The sequence below is a fragment of the Gorilla gorilla genome, chromosome 1 (assembly GCF_029281585.2).
Source record: "Gorilla gorilla gorilla isolate KB3781 chromosome 1, NHGRI_mGorGor1-v2.1_pri, whole genome shotgun sequence".
NCBI classification, from domain to species: Eukaryota; Metazoa; Chordata; class Mammalia; order Primates; family Hominidae; genus Gorilla; species Gorilla gorilla.
In genome coordinates this window covers 155,696,394-155,720,068 of record NC_073224.2, presented here as the reverse complement: position 1 = coordinate 155,720,068, position 23,675 = coordinate 155,696,394, and the positions used below count along the sequence as shown (strand labels likewise).

The 23,675-nt window shown below is 38.3% G+C and overlaps 1 long non-coding RNA gene and 1 other non-coding gene across 2 annotated transcripts; one reads left to right on the top strand and one right to left on the bottom strand.

Annotated features, from left to right (window-relative positions):
- Nucleotides 1-2,651: 2,651 nt before the first annotated feature.
- Nucleotides 2,652-2,788, top strand: LOC115932354 (small nucleolar RNA SNORA2/SNORA34 family). Its single transcript, XR_004068642.1, has one exon. It is a non-coding gene; the product is annotated as a small nucleolar RNA SNORA2/SNORA34 family (small nucleolar RNA).
- Nucleotides 2,655-23,594, bottom strand: LOC129524718 (uncharacterized). Its single transcript, XR_008668597.2, has 3 exons — nt 23,366-23,594; nt 22,945-23,057; nt 2,655-2,786 (listed from the first exon to the last, which is right to left on the bottom strand). It is a non-coding gene; the product is annotated as an uncharacterized lncRNA (long non-coding RNA).
- Between the last annotated feature and the right edge of the window lie 81 nt (nt 23,595-23,675).

The following is a 23,675-nucleotide window of genomic DNA, read 5'->3' as shown; positions in this document are numbered from 1 at the left end:
TGGGGAAATACTTTTTTTTATTTCAAATTTCATTTGTTCATTGCTGGTTGTCATGGATTGAATATATCATGAAGAGAAATTTAATCCCCATTGCAACAGTGCTGAGAGGTGGGATCTATAAGAAGTGATTAGGACATGAAGGGCTCTGTTCTAATGAATGGATTCATGCTTATTGTGGGAGAGGGTTCCTAATAAAACAATGAATTTGGCTCCCCTCCCCTCCCTTTCCCTCCCCCTCCCTCCTCCTTCCCTCCCACCTCCTCCTCCTTCCCTCCCCCCTGCCCTCTCCTTCCTTTTCCTTCTATATACATGCTCTCTTGCCCTTCTGCCTTCAACCATGGGATGACACAACATGAAGGACCTCACCAGATGTAAGCCCCTCAACCTTGGACTTCTCAGCCTCCAGAACTGTAAGAAATAAATTTCTGTTCTTTATAAATTACCTAGTCTTGGGTATTCTGTTGTAGAAGCATAAAACAGACTAAGACACTGGTATATTGGAGAACAATTGACTTTTGTATATTAACCTAGTATTCCTCAACCTTCCCATAATTACTTATTAGCTCCAGGAGACTTTTCTGCCAATTTTTTTCAGGTTTTCTTCATAGACAATCATGTCATCTGCAAACAAAGACAGTTTTGTTATTTCCCTCCCAATCTGTACCTTTTGTTTCTTTTTTCTTTCTTGCTGTATTATCTAGAATTTTTCATCTGCTCTTCAGAAGCAGTGGAGAGAGGAAACATTTTTCCTTGCTCCTGGTTTTATGGGAAAGCTTCAAGTTTCTCATCATTAAGTATGATGTTAACTGTAGGGTGTTTGGGTTTTTTTTGTTTTTGTTTTTTTCAGATATTCTTTATCAAGTTGAGGAAATTTCCCTCTATTCCTAGTTTACTTAGAATTGGGTATTTCCCTTCTTCCAGGTCAGTTAGGCGTTGGTAAAACCCCTGAAGGTTAGGCTCTGGCTAAGCAGTTCCTCCTAAGACCAGACCACGTTCAGAAGAACAGAGTGTTCTGGTGTATTTTTAAATAGTTCTTTTCCCCTTCCCCTGGCAGAAGCATGACAGGATTTTTCTCCAATATTCACTGTGGGGGTGTGGTAGAGTTTCTAAAGGTAAAACACAAAAATGTGGGGGTCTCCTAATGACTGAGCCCCCCTGGAGTTTTTGACTTGCCCACACTCAGCCTCCAGCAATTCATCAATTACAGTTAAGATTTTCCTACATGGGCACCGGTTGCTGCAGAGGTTACTACTCATGGTTTCCTGCTCACAGAGTTGTGATTCTCTGTATTCCCCTGTTGGTCTCTCCAATTTGGGGGACAGCAGTTTGCCCTATAATCTAACCTCTCTTAGAGATCTAAAAAGAGTTGTTGCAGAGTCTTACCCTCTCACCCAGGCTGGAGTGCAGTGGCACTATCATGGCTCACTGTAACTTCCAACTCCTGGGCTCAAGTGATCCTTCCACTTCAGCCTCCGAAGTTGCTGTGACTACAGGGATGCGCCACCATACCAGGCTAATTTTTGTGTTTTTTTGTAGAGATGGGGTTTCACCATGTTTCCCAGGCTTGTCTTGAACTCCTGGGCTCAAGTGATTGGAACCGCCTCAACCTCCCCAAGTGCTGGGATTACAGATGAGAGTTGCTGCGCCTGGCTTATTCAGCTTTTTACTTGTTGTTAGGGCTGAGTGACAACTTCCAAGCTTCTTACATGCCAGACTGGAACTGAAAGTTGGTGTGTTACTTTTTTAAAGTATAAATTCTAGGCCTTACCCCAGACCTACTGATTCAGTCTCAAGGGGTAGAGCCCAGGATCTTTATCTTAAGAAATCCTCACCAGTGGGCACCCATGTATTATGGCTTCTGAAGCATAATTTTATAAGAATGAAACATAACTCTGGAAACTCCTGTGAGAAGAGTAGCCTTGGCCCCAGAAACAAGGTAGAAGGGTTCCTAAGCTGTTCATTATTGAGAGAGACACCCAATCAGGGATTTATAATTTGGTAGCTCTTCATCTGCTCTCAAAGGTGCACCCAATAAAATGAAGGCCCAGCACCAATATCCCAAGACCAGGCACAGGCAAGAGGAGATGGACACCAAGGTGCTGCCCTAGGTTCAAGGATGTGGTTGTTTTCCTCACCCAGGAGGAGGACCTGCATCAGAGCAGTGGGAAACTTTTCTTTCTAGACTTCCAGTTTCCACACCTGGCATGATTCTGGCTGGACCACAAGAAAGAGCTAAGGAGAGAGAGCCCAAGAATACCTGCTTATGTGACAGCTGCAGTTTAGAGGAGTGAGGTAATTAGCTGAGGATCATCCAACCAGTAGGTAGGTAGATGTGAGATGATGCAAAACAAGATATCAGCAGGAGTGACCCTCTGTCCCTATTGCATGAAATAAGTATGCTTTGCTGTAGAAAAGAAGGAAACCAAACAAATCATTAGTACCAATCTGGAAATGGAAAGAAAGGGCATCCCCATGACACCACTGGGTCCCTGGACTGATACCTTCCAAGGCCAACCCCACATCTCTTCCTCCTACTCTTGTGAACCAATAAATATTATCTTTTTTGCTTAAAGTAGTATATGAGCTGGGTTGCTATACCTTGAAGCCAGAATGTTCTAGTAAAAGTATTCCATATGTATTAAAAAGAATGGTTGGTCCTGATTCAAGGCCAGCAGTTTGCTGAAGCTGTTGGTTTCAAGCAGGAGACTAAATAATTGTCTTTTTATGGTCTGTTGGCCATCTTATAACTTTGGAAATGTAATGTCCAATTCATTAGAAATAAACATCTGGAAAAAAAATGGACAAACATACTGATATAGAAAATGATCACAATAATTATTAAATGAAAAAGGTCAAATTACACAATAGTGTTTTTGGTAGTATTCTATTTGTGTATATAGTGTGTTTTGTGTGATTTTTATGTTACCTTATTTGATTTCATCTTATTTTGTTTTTAGTAAATGACTAGAGAACAACTGGAAGAATACTTAACACACTGTTAGCAGGAGATGGGATTGGGAAATCCCCCAATTCTGAACCATTTACTGATGATGAGCATGTATTACTTTCATAATAAAATACTAAATTAAAAAAGGAAAGAGAAGAAAGTTAGTCACTGAATGTACCAGATATTTGCCTGCCCCCAACTTCCTGGTTTCCTTGTTAGGGAGAAAAGATAGTTAGAGATAGCAAACAGAACAGGTTCCATGGTTAAGGCAACCAAAACTATATTGACTGAGTCAGTAATTCAGTGAGATATGGACAGACTTAAGTATGTACAACTGAGAGAGTTTGCATCACAGGGAATTAAATGCCCAAAGTCTAACCAGTCAATAAAAATACAAAAAGGGTTAAAAAATCAATCATTCATGTTGAATCCTCACAGTCTAGGGGTGAGGAGTGCAGAATCCTACTCAAGGTACTGAATGGAGACTTGGCATCAACTGTCTAGAATTTAGAGGGAGGCTTAGCAGGTGCTCAGAATGTGCAGCATCACCACTTCCAGTTATGTGGGCTGCAGAAAAGCCCCATTAAACAGTCACTTAAAAGGGAGATATTAAAGGAGAGGAGTGCCTGGAGAGGAAGCAAAGAGGGGGTTAGCAAGTCAATGCAAGTTAAGAAGGCTAATCCAGGCCGGGCGCAGTGGTTCACGCCTGTAATCCCAGCACTTTGGGAGACCAAGGCGGGTGCATCACCTGAGGTCTGGAGTTTGAGACCAGCCTGGCCAACATGGTGAAACCCCACCTGTACTAAAAATACAAAAAATTAGCCGGGTGTGGTGGCAGGCGCTTGTAATCTCAGCTACCTGGGAGGCTGAGGCAGGAGAATCATTTGAACCTAGGGAGCGGAGGTTGCAGTGAGCCAAAATCACACCATTGCATTCCAGCCTGGGCAACAAGAGTGAAACTCCATCTCAAAAAAAAAAAAAAAGAAGGCTAATCCAGAGGCAGAAGCCCACCCCGAATGGCAATGGAATGGATTCCAAGGGTTGATGAATTCTGTTACATTATTTAAAGATTCAGAGTAAAGGATGCCCCAGGACTTTGTAAATCATTAGAGAGGCAACAAGAAAGTGTGTATCTTTCCACTGATTCACATGACACCAACTTCCAGGAATTAATAAAAGAAAGTTTAAATATCTTGGTAATAACTCACAAATTTCACACACACAAAAAAGGCATGTAGCAAACAATCAGAGATGAGTTGATTTTCTTAGAACTAATGTACCAGAGAGAATATGAGGAGAAAGGGACTGAGTCAGAGGCAGAATCAGGTACTATTTTCAGAAAACAGAAGCCTTGGACACAAACCAAAGGGCAGGCAATATGTATGCAATCGGCACTGAGACCAAGTCCCAAATCAATCTCTCTAGTAACAGCTGCACACAGAGATAGCAAATCATTATCTTACCATCTAAGGATCTAAGATAAATATTGCGCGACAACATAGCTCTTCCGCAAAGAAAACTTGTACCAACAGGCTCCTTGCCTCTGAGTTCAGACTCTCTTTCCATCCTCTCTGTTGATCTGCAGACTGTAGTGACAAAGTCGTCCCCAACCCAGGAAGCCTACTTGCCATACTAATCACATCTGAACATGCTCAACTGTTTGGAAACTCTCCTATCCTAGCAGCTAGAGGTAGAGGCAGAACTCAAGCACAAGTCTTCATCTGACTTCAAATTTGGCTTTTTTTTTTGTCTTCTAAACTAGGATCTATTTCAACCCAGACCATGCATCCATCCACATCCATCTAACCAGGAAACTCTCAGGCACTGTGCCTGGTGATGGAGAGACAGAGTCAATAAGACATTATAGAAACAGACGCGAGTGTAATGCTGCCATTATAATTACAGGGCCATGGACTTATTGCTTCACTTTCTAAGCCTCAGTTTCCTCAGCTTAAAATTGTAGCTGAAGATAGGTACTTTTGACAGTTGTATTGGGGATTAGAAATAATGTAAGTAAATTCCCTGGAATGCTCAATAAGTAACACATTACTATTATGAAAGACTACTAGAGGAGGAGACCTAACTGAAGGTTTTGGTGTAGTGCAATTAGTGCCATGACATAAGAAAGCATGGGATGTTACAGAAGAAGGGAAGGTTTCTAAATCAATATTGAGGGAAGGTGTAAAATGAAGTTCCAGAATTTGAAGGATGAGTAGGAGTTGGCTAAATGGGGAAGGGAGGAAGAGCATTTCTGGCCAAGAGAAAGCAACGTGTACTAAGGCATGGAGGTGTGAAGTGCCATTACGTGTGGTTTTGGAAGATCCATACAAATGGAAATAAAGAATGGGTTTAAAGGTTTGGATGGATGTGACACTAGAGGGATGGTGAGGGGCCAGAACATGAAGAGCCTTGTGTGGTAAGCAAATGCCAGTGTCACAGAAGTTTGCTATGTATGCCCCACAATCTGTATAGCCTGCCTCCTCAGGCAAACCACCCTGCTAAATTATGTGTTTATCCTTCCTTTGCTTTAACTTACACAGTTGCCTAAGAGTTTTTGTTTGCTTGTTTTAACGTGGATAAAAAATAAGTTGTATAGAATAATTTATCTGCAACCATTCATATTAGCACGTGTTTGTTCTCTATTAATCTGTAATTTAGCAAATTGTATCCATTTGGTTTTCTAAAGTTAGACCATCCTGTGTTCCAAGAGTAAACTCAATTTGTTTAAATAATGTATTTAATCATAATATGTTATCTTCTGTGCATTGCTGGATTACATTTTTATACTTTTTTGCAGAGTTTTGCTTCTACATTCATGAGTGAAGTTGGTTTGTCATTTTTTACCTCTTGTATCATCCTTCTATAGTTTGCTATATATAATACATATTTTTTCCATGGAATGAGGCCATTATATTTTTTATTGGGGTGTTTTTCCTTGTTTCAAGTTTTTGAAAGCGTGCCTTACATTGGAATTATGTTTTTTAGGTGTTTATTAATAGTTACCTATAAAGTCATCTGAGCCAGGTCTTTGTGTAAGATTTTAAAGTTGGTGGCCAATTTCTTTAAGGACTTTACAATGACTCTGAATTTCTATTTCTTCCCGAGTTTGTTTTGGTAACTTACTTTTTTTTCTAATAATTTGACCATTTTGTCTAAATCTTCAAATGTGATACCAAGTTGTTTGTACTAGTTTACCATTTTTTTTACTTCTCTGAATTTTTTTAATTCCTAACATTTTTGTTGTCATCTTTGTCTTCTTCTTCCTCCTCTTCCTCCTTCCTCTTTCTTCTTTCTTTTAGTTCAACCAGGCCAGATCAAGGAATTTTACTCACTTCTTCGAAAACCTTAATTTTGGCATTGTTGATCTTTTTTATTTTATACTTTTTTCTATTACATTAATTTCTAGGCTTATCCTTATTATCTTCTTTCTTCTGCTCTCTTTAAATTAATTCTATTTATTAAAATAATTTCTCATGAATGCTTAGCTCAGCAATATTCAGCCTTTCTTAGTTTCTAGTATAAGCATTTGTGACTTAAAATTCCCTCTAAGCGTCTTTTAACCATTTGTTTTAGTGAAGTTGGTAAAGTGGATTTTATTATTGTTTGATCCTAAACATTTTCTATTTTGCATTATGATTTACTCCTTGATTGATGAGTTATTCAAAAGTTTCTGAATTTTCTAAATTTTTAAAACATAACCTTTTAGCTAAAGATATCTTTATTAATTGAATTGTGGTCAAAAATATAATGTGTTTAAGATGAGTTTCTTAAAAGTGGTTGAGACTTGATTTATAGCCTAATTCATGATAAATTATTGTAGTGTTTCTTGCATAACCAAAACTAATTTGTATACCTTAATTTGGAGTGTAGAAATATATATGTTCAGTAGATTAGCTTTCTGCATTGCTTAAATTAATCATATCCTTAATGCTTTTGTTCCATTTTACCTATCAATTATTGAGATATATATATTTAATGACTCACAATAGTGGAGAATTCAACAGTATCTCCTTGTAAGTATGTCAATTCCCCTTTATCTTATTGAAGTTAGGTTATCAAGTTTTAAACTTTAGAATTTTTTCCACCTGGGGAGTTAAACCTCTTATCATTATTAAATAATCTCTTTTGTCTATCATAAGGTTTTTTTGCCATAAAATCTATTTTACATTTTATATATATAGACATTCCAACTCTTTTTTCTTAATATTTGCTTAAAATATATTTTTCTATTCTTTTACTTTCAACTATTCTTTCTCAATGTCTTAGGTATGTCTCTTATAGAAAGCACAAACATAGATTTTGTTTCTTTTATCCAATAGATTTTGGTTTTTTTAATCCAATCTCACAGCTTCCCTTCAACTGGGTTTATTTCACTGATAAATTTACTCCTGTCATCAGTTTTTTAACTTTCTATTTTTTCTGGCTTTCCTGTTTCTTTTTTCTCCTTCTTGCCTCTTTTCAATTGATTAAATTAATTTTTTCTTTTTTTTTTCGAAATGGAGTTTCTCTCTTGTCGTCCAGGCTAGGGTGCAATGGCGTGATCTTGACTCATTGCAACCTCTGCCTCCTGGATTCAAACAATTCTCCTGTTTCAGTCTCCCGAGTAACTGGGACTAGAGGCATGCCCGTCACCATAATACCCGGCTAACTTTTTTTGTATTTTTAATAGAGATGCGGCTTCACAATGTTGGCCAGGCTGGTCTTGAACTCTTGACCTCAGGTGATCCGCCCACCTTGGCCTCTCAAAGTGCTGGGACTACGGGTGTGAGACACCACGCCGCCTGGCAGATTAAATTTCTTAAGTCCCAACTTTCCCTCTCTAGTTTTGAAGGTATAGGCTTTACTTCTCTTCTGTTAAGCAGTTCCTTTGAAATCAGAACATGGATACTTAAACCTAACAAACTCTACATTTACAATCTTTATAATCTTCCCAAATATGCAAAGAGCTAAGAATGTTTTAATGCCTATCAGCACTTCCACTTTACCAGCTATTATTTCTGAACCCCACAAGTTACACTTCATTATTTATTTATATGGTTTTCACCAGCAGTATGTTTACCCAACAGTTTGTCTTTTACTTTACTCAGTGTGTTTTTTTGTATCTCAGACTTTCCTTTTCAGATCATTTTCCTTCTGTTTGAAGACATGCTAAGAAGTTCCATTATTAAGAGTTTTTTAATGTTAAACTTTTCAAGTGTTTATCTAAACAGCCTCTATTTCATCCCTATGTTGAAAAATAGTCGTGGCAGAGAAAGTCAGTATTACTGAATATCCATGTGATTCTCTATATTTCCCACTCTCCCTTGCAGTTAGTTTGGGACCTTGTGACTTATTCTGGCCAATGAACTATGACTAGAAGTGATAAGTTTCACTACTAGACAAAGACAGCTGGGACCTGTGCTCCTGCGCATCCCCTTTCCCTTCTGCAGTGATCTCACAAGTCCCTACAGCACTGGATGTTGGAGCTACAGAGGGCAGCACTCTCTCAGCCTGAGTCCCTAGTAATGGTGTGAGCAGAGCTCCATACAACCCATGCTGGATGTGTAACGTGAAATGTTTCAGAGTTAATTGTTGATTGACGTGAGAGGCCACAGAGGTTTCAGAGTTAATTTTTTACCAAAGCATAATGTAACATATTCTGACCAATAATTTTAATGGGTAAATAATTCTATTTGAGAGTTACTCTCTCAATACGTTAAAAATATTTTCCCACAATCTTCTGTCTTCTTATGTTTTTGTTGCTGAGAAGTCAACTATCTAATTTCCATTCCTTTATTGGTAATTTTATTCTCTCTTCAGTTAATTTTCATGTCATCTTTGTCTTTGGCATTCTGAAGTTTTCTAACAATGTGTTTGGGGTGTGTGTGTGTGTGTGTGTGTGTGTGTGTGTGTGTGTGTGTGTGTGTCTGTGTGTGTGTCTTACTAGGGATTTATCTGTCTTACTAGGGATCTTTTGGGGTTTTGGAATTTGAGGTTATCTTTCATCAATTCTAAGAATGTTTCATTCATTGTCTCTTCAGTTATTGCCTCATCCTCTCCTCTGTTATTGCCTCTTAAAAAACTTTGGTTACAGACATTGAAGCATTTCACTCTATCCTCCAAGCCCCTCAGCCTCTCTGTCATATTTTCCAGCTTCTGTCTCCTTGTGCTGCATTCTGTGTAAGGTCTTCCAGTCTATAATTACCACTCTCTAATTCTCTCTTCGGCTGTGGTCTTGTCTACTGTTAATTCTTCCACTGAGTTTTTAATTCCAATCTGTTTATTTTTTATTTATATAAGTTCTATTTTGTTCTTTTTCAGATATGATAGACATTTTTATGGTCTTTTTCTTCTTCCTTGCATTTATATTTCTACTATATATTTTACTTTTAAATTTATCCTTGCATTTAAAAGATTTATATATTTTATTACTCATGTTAAGTTTTTTAGAGTAGGAGAAGTCCCCTCTCTATATTTTTACTTGTATTTTTATTATTTCAGATTGTTTATACCTTGGGACATAAGGAACATATCCCTCAGTCCTTCCCTGTCCCTAGATGCCTGATTCCTTTAGGATACCCACTATTGTAAGTAAACCAATATCACCTTATATTTGCTGTTTAATATATCTTTCCCTTGTCAGTGAGCTTGTCTTCAACTGGTCATCCTTCTACAAAAAACTTCATTATTTTAATTCAGAAGGTTTATGATTCTTTCTAATGCTCAGAGACCTGCCCCTCTTTCCATATTTCTAGACTGCTGCTGTATTTTGGAGAATGTCCAAAAGTTTGACCTTTGGATAAAGGGATGAGGCTGTACAAATTTTGCTTCTTAATACCATCTGCCTAGGAATAAAAACCTCTAGATAGGAAGAAATAAAGGAAGGAAGAAAAGAAGACAACTTTTGGAAAAATCTGTAAATCTAAGAGGACATGGAATACAGGACATATCCTGTATTCCAGTGATGACTTTTCAATGACTAGCGGTGGTTTCCACAGAGAATTCGGTTTCCTTATCCATACTTTGCTATAAATCTTGGCATATCAACTACCTAAAATTATCATGCATTTCTAACCGATTTATAGCTAATAATATATGTCACTCCAATTCTTATAGTAAGTATAGGTATCACCCATTTTGTAAACTTTCTAAACTAAATCATCTCAGTAATGTTCATTTATTACATATGATAAAACAGATCCCACACTGAGGAAGAAGAAAAGGAAGAAGAAGAAGAAGGAGGGGAAGGAGGGGAAACAGAAGAAGGAGAAGAAGTCGGAGAAGAAGAAGAAGGAGGAGGAGGAGAGGAGGAGGAAGAAGAGGAAGAAGAAGAAGAAGAGGAAGAAGAAGAGGAAGAAGAAGCAGCAGCAATAACCCTGGACTTGTTTTAAAGTATACACTTGGCCCTTCCCCACATGTAGTGTGATGACTAACAGCCCAAGTGTGAACCTCAGGTGTCCCAGTGTTCTCAAGGATGTCAACCTTAGCAATATTTGCAGGTTTAAAATTTAAAGCATATGGATCTATCCTCAATATCAGCACATAAAACTTACTTTAGTCACTTATCAAACTTTCTACTGTCCAACACATACCAAATCTTGATTGAGAGAGCTAACATTTATAAAACATTGTTGACTGAAATGCAGTTTATCTGTATTAGTTTCCTAAGGCTGCTGTAATAAAGTACCACAAACTGGGTGGCTTAAAACAACAGAAATTTATTCTCTCGCAGTCTGAAGGCCAGAATTCTGAAATAAAGGGGCTGGCAGGGCAGCACTCCCTCTGAAGCTTCTCGAGGAAGATCTCTCCTTGCCTCTTCCAGCTTCTTGTAGCCCCTGGTCTTCCTTTCCTTGTGGCAGCACAACTTCAATTCCTGCTTCTGTCTTCCCTCTGTGTCTCTCTGTCTTCACATGGCATTCTTTTATTTATCTCTCCTTTTTTACAAGGACACAAGTCTTGCTGGATTAGTGTCCACCCTACTCCAATATGGACTAATTTTAACTAATTACATATGCTATGACTCTATTTCCAAATAAGGTCACATTCTGAGGTTCTGGGGGTTATATCTTTTTGAGGAAAATGATTCAATCTATTAACACTATCTGTTCTTCCAGAGATATTTTATCTTCCAAATTAGCCTGGATCCTACTGTCTTAGAAATACAAGAATTGACTTTCTCTGGGCTGTGTTTTGATGCCATGTTTTCACCTTTTACCAAGCAGAGCAAGAAGAAATGACTTAATGAATGGAACTGTTGAATTCACTAAATAAAATTCACTAAAAATCATGCCTAATTTGATTTTTTTTAGAAGTAAGTGTTAAATTTTTCCCCCTGAATAACTGTTAGGTTTTCTTTTAGAGTCAATGAGAATCATATATCTAATTACATGTTTCTTCTTGATTTGGTTGTCAGGAAGCTTAAACATCTCATTGTAAGTTAATTTTAATAACTTTGTAGGATGCTACAGCTACATATCTTCATTTTTTTCTTCTCCTCTTGTGTTGGTATTTTCTTTCTGATGTTAGTTTTTTAAATTGCTTTTTATATTATTACAATTCCCTCCCAATGCTTTGTGGAAAAAAGTGGGTAATAAGTAGGAAAAAAAAAGTATGAATCTCTTCCTGAGTCTCTTCCTCATTCATAGCAAATTTTCCTCCTGACCCAGCTCATCCATCACTGAGTGACTAACCAAACATTATAAGCCATCAACATTAGTGCTCCAGCTTACATTATAAGTGGATGATTCAAACGGTACTCAGGTAAACAGAGGGAAAAGCAGGAAAATCACTCCCTTTATTCTTAAGCAAATCAACTAGATCTCTTTGACTTCCTTCAAAGAGTTTAGGTAAGTTTTTTTTTAATCTAGAAAAAAAAATCATAGAACCCATGCAACAGTAAAAATAAGAGAAATCTAGAAAAGCAGAGGAATCAAATGAGAAGAAATTAAATAACTGAAAATCACATTAAAAGTACCAAGGAAGAGAATTTAAACTGCAGAAAATTGGACATGAAGAGGAAGCTATTGAAGAAAATAATCACATGGAATTTGGTGGAAAATGACATGGGATGAAGGTGATCAGAAGGAAGATGAAAGTTGTAGACTGTGGACAATGGAGAACTAAAACATGAGTGACTTTTATCTTTGAAGATGTGAATGAGCAAATGGAAATGAAAAAATTACACAATAGAAGAATGTTATGAACTAAAGTAAGTTTTCAAATTGAATTTTGAAAAGGCTCACCATATTCCAATCAAATTTAATAAAAGCTTTCTTTCTAGAACTTTAAGGACTAAAAGAAATAGAATCCTATAGTCATCTAGGCAGAAGGAAAAAGGTCATCTTCATAAACAAAGGAATCAGGCATATTCTAAGCAATGTTAAATGTTAGAAGAAAATGGAGCAATGGCTAACAAACATAGGAAGAAAAAACATTCCATATCTGTTGCAGGAAGTCAGGGACCCTGAATGAAGGGACCAGCTGAAGCCATGGCAGAAGAACATAAACTGTGAAGATTTCATGGACATTTATTCATTCTCCAAATGAATACTTTTATAATTTCTTATGCCTGTCTTTACTGCAATCTCTGAACATAAATTGTGAAGATTTCTTGGACATTTATCACTTCCCCAGTCAATACTCTTATAATTTCCTATGCCTGTCTTTATTTTAATCTCTTAATGCTGTCATCTTCGTAAACTGAGGATGTATGTCGCCTCAGGATCCTGTGATGATTGCGTTATCTGCACAAATTGTTTGTAGAGCATGTGTGTTTGAACAATATGAAATCTGGGCATCCAAAAGGAACAGGATGGCTGCGAATTTCAGGGAACAAGGGAGATAACCACTGGGCCTGACTGCCTGCGGGGCCAGACAGAACAGAGTCATATTTCTCTTCTTGCAAAAGTGAATAGGAGAAATATGTCTGAATTCTTTTTCTTAGCAAGGAACAGCCCTGAGAAAGAGAATGCATTCCTAGGGGGCGGTCTCTAAAATGGCCACTCTGGGAGTGTCTGTCTTATACAGTTGTAGATAAGGGATGAAATAAGCCCCGGTCTCCTGCAGTGCCCTCAGGTTTATTAGGATTAGGAAATTCCTGCCTAGTAAATTTTAGTCAGACCAGTTGTCTGCTCTCAAACTTTGTCTCCTGATAAGATGTTATCAATGACAATGCGTGCCCAGTGGGACATGAAACTTCATCAGCAATTCTAATTTCTCCCTGGTTCTGTGATCTCACTCTGCCCCCATTTGCCTTGTGATATTTTATTGCCCTTGAAGCATGTGATCTCTGTGACCCATATTCTATTTGTACCCCGCTCCCCTTTTGAAATCCATAATAAAAACTTGCTGGTTTTTTGGCTTGGGGGCATCACGGAACCTGATGACATGTGATGTCACCCCCGGACACCCAGCTTTAAAATTTCTCTCTTTTGTGCTCTTTCCCTTTATTTCTTAGACTGGCAAACACTTAGGGAAAATAGAAAAGAACCTACATTGAAATATTGGGGGCTGGTTCCCCCAATACTTATCTGGTCTAACCACCTTCATGTGTAATTGTGACAGAAATAAATTCTCAAATATGCAAGAATTCAAGAAAAATAGCATTTATGCACCTCTGAAAAATCTGTCAGGAAAAAAAATTAAGACAATAAACAGATAAGTAACCATAAAATAAAATTCATGAATGAGAAAGTCATGATGTACAAAAGGTTAAGCCGTGAGCTTTAAGTCTACTACAAATATTTAAGTAATTGGCATTTTAAGTCATAAAATTAAATATAGTTGTTTTAATACTAAAAAGTTACATAATATAAATCATAATATTTTGATGACAATAGACTGGAACAAGAATCATATTTGCTTTCCAAACTAAGAGGTGGGAAGAGAAAAGAGAGAATTTAGGTAGACTGATTTCATCATTTCATCATCATTGCATTTCTAAAGTTAATTGAAAAATAAAAATGTAAGCATATTATTTAAAACAGACTTTACAACTCTCCAATTGCCAGAGTGTGGCAGGTAGCCTTCTTAAACAGCTCCCAATTGTCCCCACTTCCTGGCATTCATGCCCTTGTGTTAGTCTAGACCTAATGACTTGCCCTTACCAAAAAGAATGTGACAAAAGTGATAGGATTTCCCTTCTGAAGTTGGGCTATAGAAGGCTAGGACTTCTGTCTTGCTTACACTCTTACTCTGACTTTTCCCCACATATCACTTGTTTTGATAAAGCCAGCTGCCATGTTGTGAGCTACCCTATGGAGAAGCCCATGTGACAAAAACTGAGGACTTCAGTTGAGCAGCCCATAAGGAACCAAATCCTGCCTCCAACCATATAGGTGAGAAAGCAGATCCTCCCCAAATCAGGAGAGAAGAGCCCTGTCCATTACCTTGATTGCAGCCGTGTGAGAGACCCTGAAGCAGAGGATTCAACTAAGCCACACCAGGACTCCTGACCCACAGAAAGTGTGAGATAATAAGTGTGTGTTGTTAGAAGCTGCTAAGTTTTGGGGTAGTTTGTTACACAGCAATAAATAACTAATGACAAATATTTTCCTTGACCAGACTAGCCCTTCTCCTCTAAGCCCTCTTCTTGGTAAGGTATCAGTCTTGGCCTGTAAAGACTTGTACAAAAACTAACATACTTTCTTTTTTTTTTTTTTTTTAAGAACTTTCTCTCCTCCACCATTTCAAGGCCACATCACTAGGTTGACATTAGCTCCTTTTAAAGTGCCTCACTAAGAAAGCTCAAGAATGCCAAATAACTTACTATTTGTTTGAGCCAACACCTGGCAGTATGCCCTGACCACCCTTTCTTAGAACATTTACTAAAAAGGGCTTGCAACTGTGACTCCTTCCTCTGTCTCTTTGAGATGTACATGTATCTCCTACAACTCAGGTGTGTCTTTCTCAAGGACCCAAAAGCCATTTATTTGAAATATAATCAACAAGAATAGGGCCCCTGTCTCCCAGTCTGTAGGAAGATAGAATCCTAGTGTTTGTAACTATCACCTACCAGAAACAGCTGGCCTTACCACTTTGTGATGTGAACCCTTTGTTATGTTTCACTTCTCTGACTCTCCTGAGCCCTCATTCACCCCCTGTCCTACTCCTGTTTTAGTTGGTCATCTCTGTACAAATCAGAGTTCAGTTCATGCTGGATGCTTATCTCTATTCTCTGATTACTCTATTGTAGATTGTCTCTATTACTTACTGATTAAAGTCTGTCCTTGCCACTTTAGAGTCCAGCTTTGTTAATCTTTGATACTAAAATATAGAGGAAGATAAAAATAAAACCAAGACAAAACAAAAGCAAAGAAAGTACAGATTGTAAAGCCAAAGAGAAAAAAAGAACAATGTGAATTCAAAAAATAAACACATGATCGAGATAAGGTTAAACATATCTAATTCAAATAATTTCAAGTGGGATAGAATAAGCTATTAAAAAGCATTACATGGAACAAAGAAAGTCACTTTGTAATGGCAAATGACACAGCTCACAATAAATAAATTACTAGTATAAATTCTTATGTATCAAATAACAGCATTAAAATACATAAAGCAAAACTTCAAGAAATAAGAGAAAACAACAAGATAAATGTTAGGAGGCTTTAACAAATTTCTTTTTATTCTTGAATAATCAAGAAAAATTAGATATTATATGGAAGATGTGAATAACAATTATTGAAAAGATTGATGCAATAATATCTGTTACATAATAGAAGCTCAACAAATTTTTATTTATTATTTAACCTGAGAGCCTGCAAAGAAAAAATACTCATATTTTAGGTACTCACATGATATGGTTTGGATGTGTTTCCCTGCCCAAATCTCATGTTGAATTGTAATCCTCAATGTTGGAGGTGGGGCCTGGTGATAGGTGATTGAATCATGGGAGTGGATTTCTCATTAATAGTTTTACATCATCCCCTTGGTACTGTCCTCACAATAGTGAATGAGTCCTGGTGAGATCTAGCTGTTTAAAAGTGTGGCACCCACTCTCTCTTGCTTCTGCTCTGGCGATGTGAGGTGCCTGCTGCTCCTTCGCCTTCTGCTGTGATTTTACTTCCAGAGGCATCCCCAGAAGCCAAGCAGATGCCAGCATCATGCTTTGCTTCCTACAAAGCCTGCAGAACCATGGGCCAATTAAACCTCTTTCCTTTATAAATTACTCAGTCTCAGGTATTTCTTTACAGCAATGAAAGAATGGATTAATACCTCATGTAACATTTACAAAAAGAAGTCACAAGCACAGGATAAAAATTTAGACAATATATACCATTTCACAGGGATTATTTTAGGAATGGGTTTATTGGGAATTTTCACTTTCTATTTTAAGTTTCTGATTGCTTTAATTTTTTTATCATACAGTGTATTTTCACAATAAATAAAAATAATCTTTAAATAATGTTATACCCCCTTTTCTCTTTAGAATTTCCCTCAATATTACTAAATCATTCCATTTGCTTTCTTTCTTTTCATTTTTTATTTTTTTGAGTTGGAGTCTCACTCTGTCGCCCAGGCTGGAGTGCAATGGCATGATCCCAGCTCACTGTAACCTCTACCTCCTGGGTTCAAGCAATTCTCCTGCTTCAGCCTCCTGAGTAGCTGGGATTACAGGTGCCTGCCACCAAGCCCGGCTAATTTTTGTATTTCAGTAGAGACAGGGTTTCACCACGTTGGCCAGGCTGTTCTCGAACTCCTGGCCTCAAGTGATCTGCCTGCCTCAATCTCTTAAGTGCTGGGATTACAGGCATGAGCCACTGTGCCTGGCCTCTTTCTTTTCTTATAGGAAGAAACTATGCCACTTTTCTTCCAAAGATCAACAATCAATAGTTCCTTCTTCTCTAGGAAAATATTACATCAGTTACATCCTCTGTTCTGAATTTTCACATTTCTGCATCTAGTGGCTTCTTCACTTCACTGGACAAACACAGTTGTCTGCTATCCCCAATCTTAGAGCATCCTTCCACATTAAGGACCAAACTTTCTCCTGCCCTTCTTTGCCAAAATTCCCCATTTGCCAAATTTCTCAAAATTTCTCCATTTCCAGAATTTTAAGTCTACCTCAGTCTGTGTTCTAGAATATACTTTATTGAATCATCATTGTTTCTGGGCCTTTGTGCTTAATTACCAGCTTGCCCCAATCCTCAACTGCATCAAAAGGGCTAAGTCCATCAAAAAGGTCAAGAGCAGAGGTAGAGAGGACTACTCACTCTAAACAAGCCAGCCTGCTCCTGACAGGAGTGATGAATAAGCATTGGCCTAGGAACTGAGTCCTCCTGTCCCCAGGCCTTCAACATTCCATCAACATGGATCAAGAGTCCACCTGATTCTCAGCTCCATCCACAGAGTCAGGGAACTCAAACATTCATCAATACCCCCCACACTCACAACCTCTTCACCATTTTATTTCTTGCCTTCTCTGGGACTGATTTCATTATACCCTTTATCCCTGTTTATGTGAGTCACCACAAGAAGTCCCAGACTACTAGGTCATCCCCCAAGTCCCATTCCTATAAGGCCCTGAACATACTTTAATGTATCTCCATCTTCCGTCCCTCCCAAACCCCTGAAACTCTTCCAACATGCCCTATAGAATTCTTGATTTCTTTTCCACATCCACACCATCACTTTTCGCTTCTACCACTCTAGTTCAAGCCACTAGTATTTCTTGCCTGGATTACTACAATAGCATCTTGACTAGTCTGCTTCCACCATTGCCTGTTAAGATTTATCCTTGATAGAGCAGCCAGAATAATCCTTTAAACCTATGCCTGACGATGTCACTCTTCCGCTCTGAACTCTCCAACAGCTGCCCAGTTCATTCAGAGTGAAAGCTGAAATTTCTTGCAATGCCCACAAGCCCTACATTATTTGTTTCCACCCCCGGGGTTTTCCTGTCCTCATTCTACTTGACCCCTGCCCATATCCAACCACACTGGCATCCTTGCTATTTCTTTTCTCAGAAATCCACAAGGCCATTCTCTTACCAACTCCAGATCTTTCCTTGATTATCACCTTCTCAATGAAGTTTACCCTGATCACTATATTTAACATTTCAACCCACACCCTCTCCTGCACTCCCAACTGCCTTTATCCTCCTTTTATTTTTCACAGCATTTATAACTTTCTAATAGAGAATTTACTTATTTTGTTTATGTTTATTATTTATCATCTGCCTCTCCCACATTACAATATTAACTCCAAAAGGGCAATAAACTTTTTCTGTTTCATATATTGATGTATCTCAAGTACCCAGAATGAGTAGGGACTCCAGAGATGTTTATTGACTGAAGGAATAAATAGTTCTCCATCTTGTCAATCTTAATGATCCCTTTTCATAACAAATATGAAACAATATGCTTTTTACCATTGTGAAGTAGAAGCCATAAGCTACCTACCTATGTAATTTTCTAAAATTAAAGCAACACCTTAACTATAATATAAAGTACAAAATAAAGTAATTTACCATAAAATACTGCATGATCCACCAGGCGCGGTGGCTCACACCTGTAATCCCAGCACTTTGGGAGGCCAAGGCAGGTGATTTGCCTGAGGTCAGGAGTTCAAGACTAGCCTGGCCAACATGATGAAACCCCGTCTCTACTTAAAATACAAAAATTAGGTGGGCGTGGTGGCACCCGTAATCCCAGCTACTCGGGAGGCTGAGGCGGGAGAACTGCTGAACTCAGGAGGCAGAGGTTGCAGTGAGATGAGATAGCGTTATTGCACTCCAGCCTGGATGACAAGAGTGAGACTTCGTCTCAAAAAAATAATAATAATAATAATAAAACTGCATGATCCAACATGAAACTGCTCAAGCATCCCTAAGCTAAAAGACACAATAAAGTAGTCAGATACTTGTTCCATATGCAGAATCACCATGAAAGAGACAGCCACAAAATGAACCGTATTGGTGATTCAAATTCCGTAAATGATATTGCCATCCAATTTACAACATTCCAGGAAAATTTGATATAACTTAAAACTGTGTGGAAAACAGTTTATGTTTATATATAAAATAGATTCTAGGCTCAGATAATTATAAACAGATTTTTCACCTACATAAATGAGCTGAGCAGTGGGACAACTAAGTCACACAGGATGCAGGACAATTCTTCGCTCTGCGTGACTGTCCTGGTCAATGGAAGATGTCTAGAATCTTTGACCCCACCAACTATATTCCAGTAGTGCCCCACTCCCTCATATGGTTTGGCTCTGTGTCTCCACCCAAATCTCATCTCAAATTGTAATCTCCATGTGTCAAGGGAGGCAGGTGATTGGATCATGCAGGCAGTTTCCCCCAGGCTCTTCTCATGATAGTGAGTGAGTTCTCATGAGATCTTATGGTTTTATAACTGTTTGGAAGTTCCTCCTTCACAGCACTTCTCTCTTTCCTGCCACCTTGTGAAGAGAGTGCCTGCTTCCCCTACCTCCATGATTGTAAGTTTCCTGAGGCCTCCCCAGCCATGTGGAACTGTGAGTTGATTAAACCTTTTTATAAATTACTCAGTCTTGGGTATTTCTTTATAGCAGTGTGAAAACGCACTAATACACTCCCCAATCACTGGGACAAGCAAAATCACTCTGGTAAATTTCCAAAAAAAAACCCTGGAAGCAGTTCAATCCCAATAGTTTCTTGATCTATAAATCCAGAGGCCTCGTTTCTGTTGTCATTGGCTACCTCTCTAGAGCATTTGACCTGTTAAGAAGCTGCTCCTCATCTCTCCATCCTCCCTTGCACCCCATGTCACTACACCCCTGCAGCTTTCCTTTCCTCCTTAACCAATTCCTGCCTGGTATTATTATCTGACTTCCCACCTCCCCATGCCCATGCCTGCTGTCCTCCCTTTTTCCTCTTCACATGCTCTTCAACTTCCTCTCCTAAGTAATTGACTCTCAAAGTCCCATTTCTACATGAAAAATCCAAATCCACATTTCCAACTTCCACTTGGTCATTCACACAGATAAACCCTTAAGTTATGCATGTCCAAAATCAAACTGCAGGCCCCTCGGGAACATTGTGGGCTCAGTTCTAGACCACTGCAATAAAGCAAGTCACACACATTTTTTTGTTTCCCAGTGCATATAAATGTTTACACTATATTGTAGTATATTCAGTATGCAATGGCATTATATCTTTTAAAAAGTGCATATCTTAATTTAAAAATACTTTATTGCTTAAAAAATGCTAATGATCTTAAAGCCTTTAGCAAGTTGTAATCTGTTTGCTGTTGGAGGGTCTTGCTTCAATGTTGATGGCTGGTAACTGATTAGGGTAGTCGGTTGCTGATGGTTGGCGTGGCTGTGGCAATTTCTTAAGATAACAGTAAAGTTTGCCACATCAATTGACTCTTCCCTTAATGAAAGATTTCCCTGTAGCATGTGATGCTATTGAACAGCATTTTAACCACAGTAAAACTTCTTTCAGAATTGCAGTCAATCCTCTAAAACCCTGATGCTGCTTTATCAGCTATGTTTATGAAATATTCTAAATTCTCTGTTGTCACTTGAACAATGTTCATAGCATATTCACCAGGAATAGTTTCCATCTCAAGAAACCACTTTATTTGCTCAATCATAAGAAGCACCTCCTCATCCATTCAAGTTTGATCATGAGATTGCAGCAATTCAGTCATATCTTCATGCACCACTTCCAATTCTATTTCTCTTGCTATTTCTATCACATCTGCAGGGACTTCATCCACTGAAGTCTTGAACCCCTCAAAGTTATCCATGAGGCTTGGAATCAGCTTCTTCCAAACTCATGTTAATGTTATATTTTGACCTCCTCTCATGAATCATGAACGTTCTTAATGGCATATAAGATGATGAATCCTTTCCAGAAGCCTTTCAATTATGATGCCCAGCTCCATCAGAGGAATCATTATCTATGGAAGCTATAGACTTATAAAAAGGATTTCTTAAATAATAAGAATTGAGAGTCAGATTTGCTGCTTGATCCATGGGCTGCAGAATGGATGTTTTACTAGCTGGCGTGAAAACAACATTCATCTTCTTGTACATCTCCGTCAGAGTTCTTGGCTGAACAGGTGCATTGTCAATGAGCACTAATATTTTGAAAGGAATCTTTTTTTGTGAGTAGTAGTTCTCAACAGTAGGCTTAAAATTTTCAGAAAATCATGTTGTAAACAGATATGCTGTCACCCAGGCCTTTTTGTCTCATCTATAAAGTACAAGTAAAGTCAATTTAGCATAATTCTTGAGGGCCCTAGAATTTTCATAATGGTAAATGAAAATTGGCTTCAACTTAAGATCACTGGGTGCATTAGCCCCTAATAAGCCTGTCCTTTGAAGCTTTGAAGTTAGGCTTTGACTCTTCTCTGGCTAGAAAAATCTTACATGGCATCTTCTTCCAACAGAAGGCTATTAAGTCTACATTGATAAACTGCTGATTATTGTAGCCACCTCCATCTATCTTTGCTAGATCTTCTGGATAACGTGTTACAGCTTCTCCATCAGCACTTGCTTCTTCACCTTGTACTTCATTGTTATGCTTCTTTTCTTAAACCTCGTTTAAGAAACCAAACTCTGCTAGCTTCAAACTTTTCTACAGTTTCCTTACCTCTCCACCCTTGAGTTAGGGCCTTGCTCTGGATTAGGCTTTGGCTTAAAGGAATGTTGGGGCTGGTTTGATCCTCTATGCAGACCGCTAAAACTTTCTCCATATCAGGAATAAGACTGTTTCACTTCTTATCATTCAGGTATGCGTTAGAATAGCATTTTTAATTTCCTTCAAGAACTTTTTGTTTGCATTCACAATTTGGCTAAGTGTTTGGCACCAGACGTCTAACTTTTGCTTATCTGGATTTCTGACATGCCTTCCTCACTAAGTTTATCATTTCTAGCTTTTGATTTGAAGTGAGAGAAGTATGACTCTTCCTTTCACTTGAACACTTAGAGGCCATTGTAAGGATATTAATTGGCTGAATTTCAATATTGTTGTGTCTCAGGGAATAGGGAGGACTAGGAGAGGGAGAGAGGAGGGGAACAGCTGGTAAGTGGAGCAGTCAGAACACACACAACATTTATAGATTAATGGGCATGGTCTGTGGCACCCTAAAACAATTACAATCGTAACATCAAAGATCAATGATCACAGATCACCACACCAGATACAATAAAAATGAAAAACTTTCAAATATTATGAGAATGCCCAAAATGTGACAGAGACAGGAAGTGAGCACATACTGCTGGAAAAATTGCACTAATAGACTTGTTCAACACAGGGTTGCCAAAAACTGTCAATTTGTAAAATAAACAACAACAACAACAAAAACACATTGTCTGTGAACTGCAATAAAGCAAAGCACAACAAAATGAGGAAAGCCAGTGGTCATCTTCCTCCAAAACCTGTTTTTCCATCAGTTGTATCTATTTATGAAAATGACAACATCATCTACTTAATCTAGAAATAACAACCAATTTGATTCTTGTTCTTCCTTCCCCACATCCAATTGATTGTACTCTGTTTTCCCTATCTCATATGGCAACATAGTTGCCTTTCTGTCAATGTAGTTCAAGCTATCATTGCCAGTAGCTTAGAGTATTGTCACAGCCTCCTAACTGGTACTTCCACTCCAATTTATTTTTTGATACTAACACAAAGAGAATTTCTGCAGATAACAATAGTAGATAACATTAATTGCCTAGCATATGCCCAGCACTATACTATGTGCTTCCTGTCTCTTTTTAATAGGCACAGCCACATGATAAAGTCAGAACTTTTTTTTTTTTTAATTTTACAGATGAGGCAAAAGAGGTTTGGGGAGGTTAAAGAACTTACCTAAGGTCACAGAGATAGCTCAGAAGTGACAACACCAGGAATCCAAGGTTTATCTGGCTTCTGAAAACCCTGTTTGTTTTTGCTTTCTTTGCTACTAGACTGTTTGCAATCTTCAATGTCTATCCCTATCCCATCTGCCTTTTCCTTCTCCTTCCATTCTTCCAACCCATGAGTCCTTCTTTTGGTTTTACTTATTCCCTTAAATATTTACTTGTTTGTCATTTCAAGGAAGTCCGTCACAGCAGGCTCCTCTTCTTCTGCCGTGTCCACATCTGTCCTGATCCCTCTTTCTCTCCACTCTCTCTTCCCAGCTGCTAAGAGAGGCTGGAGAAAGAAACGAATAGACAGGATGGCTCCAACAACCTCTGCAGATGCAGATACACAAAAATCCCTGCATTGAGCTGAGATCGCGCTACTGCACTCCAGCCTGGGCGACAGAGCAAGACCCCGTCTCAAAAAACAAACAAACAAACAAACAAACAAACAAAAAACTCCCTGCATCTTTAGCTTTTCTCTGACTAACTCTCAGAGTTGCTTTACGGTTCTTATATAATGAATCAATCAAGTACAAAGTGCTTTGTAAAGAGAGCTATAAAGCACCCTGCATGTGTAAGGTGCAACTAACTACTCACCCTCCTTTTACATGCTCAGGGCTTCAACTGAGTTATTCTGTGAGCAAGAATATTCTGCGTGCATCCAAGCAGAGAATGGCACATCTGTGTTCAAGGTGAAGGAAGAATAGAACCCTAAATAATATGAAGTTGGCCGAGAAAATCTCTACTTAACATTACTGCCAAAGTCCAGCTTAAAACTTCATTGGGGTTGTCATAAGCGAGTAAGACAGGAAGAAAATGGCATTAACCTAAAAAAACCTCACTTTAAAAATCTCTCTAGGAGGGTTCCCCTCCCCCCATCTCCCTGGAAGTTTTAAGTTTTTGCAAA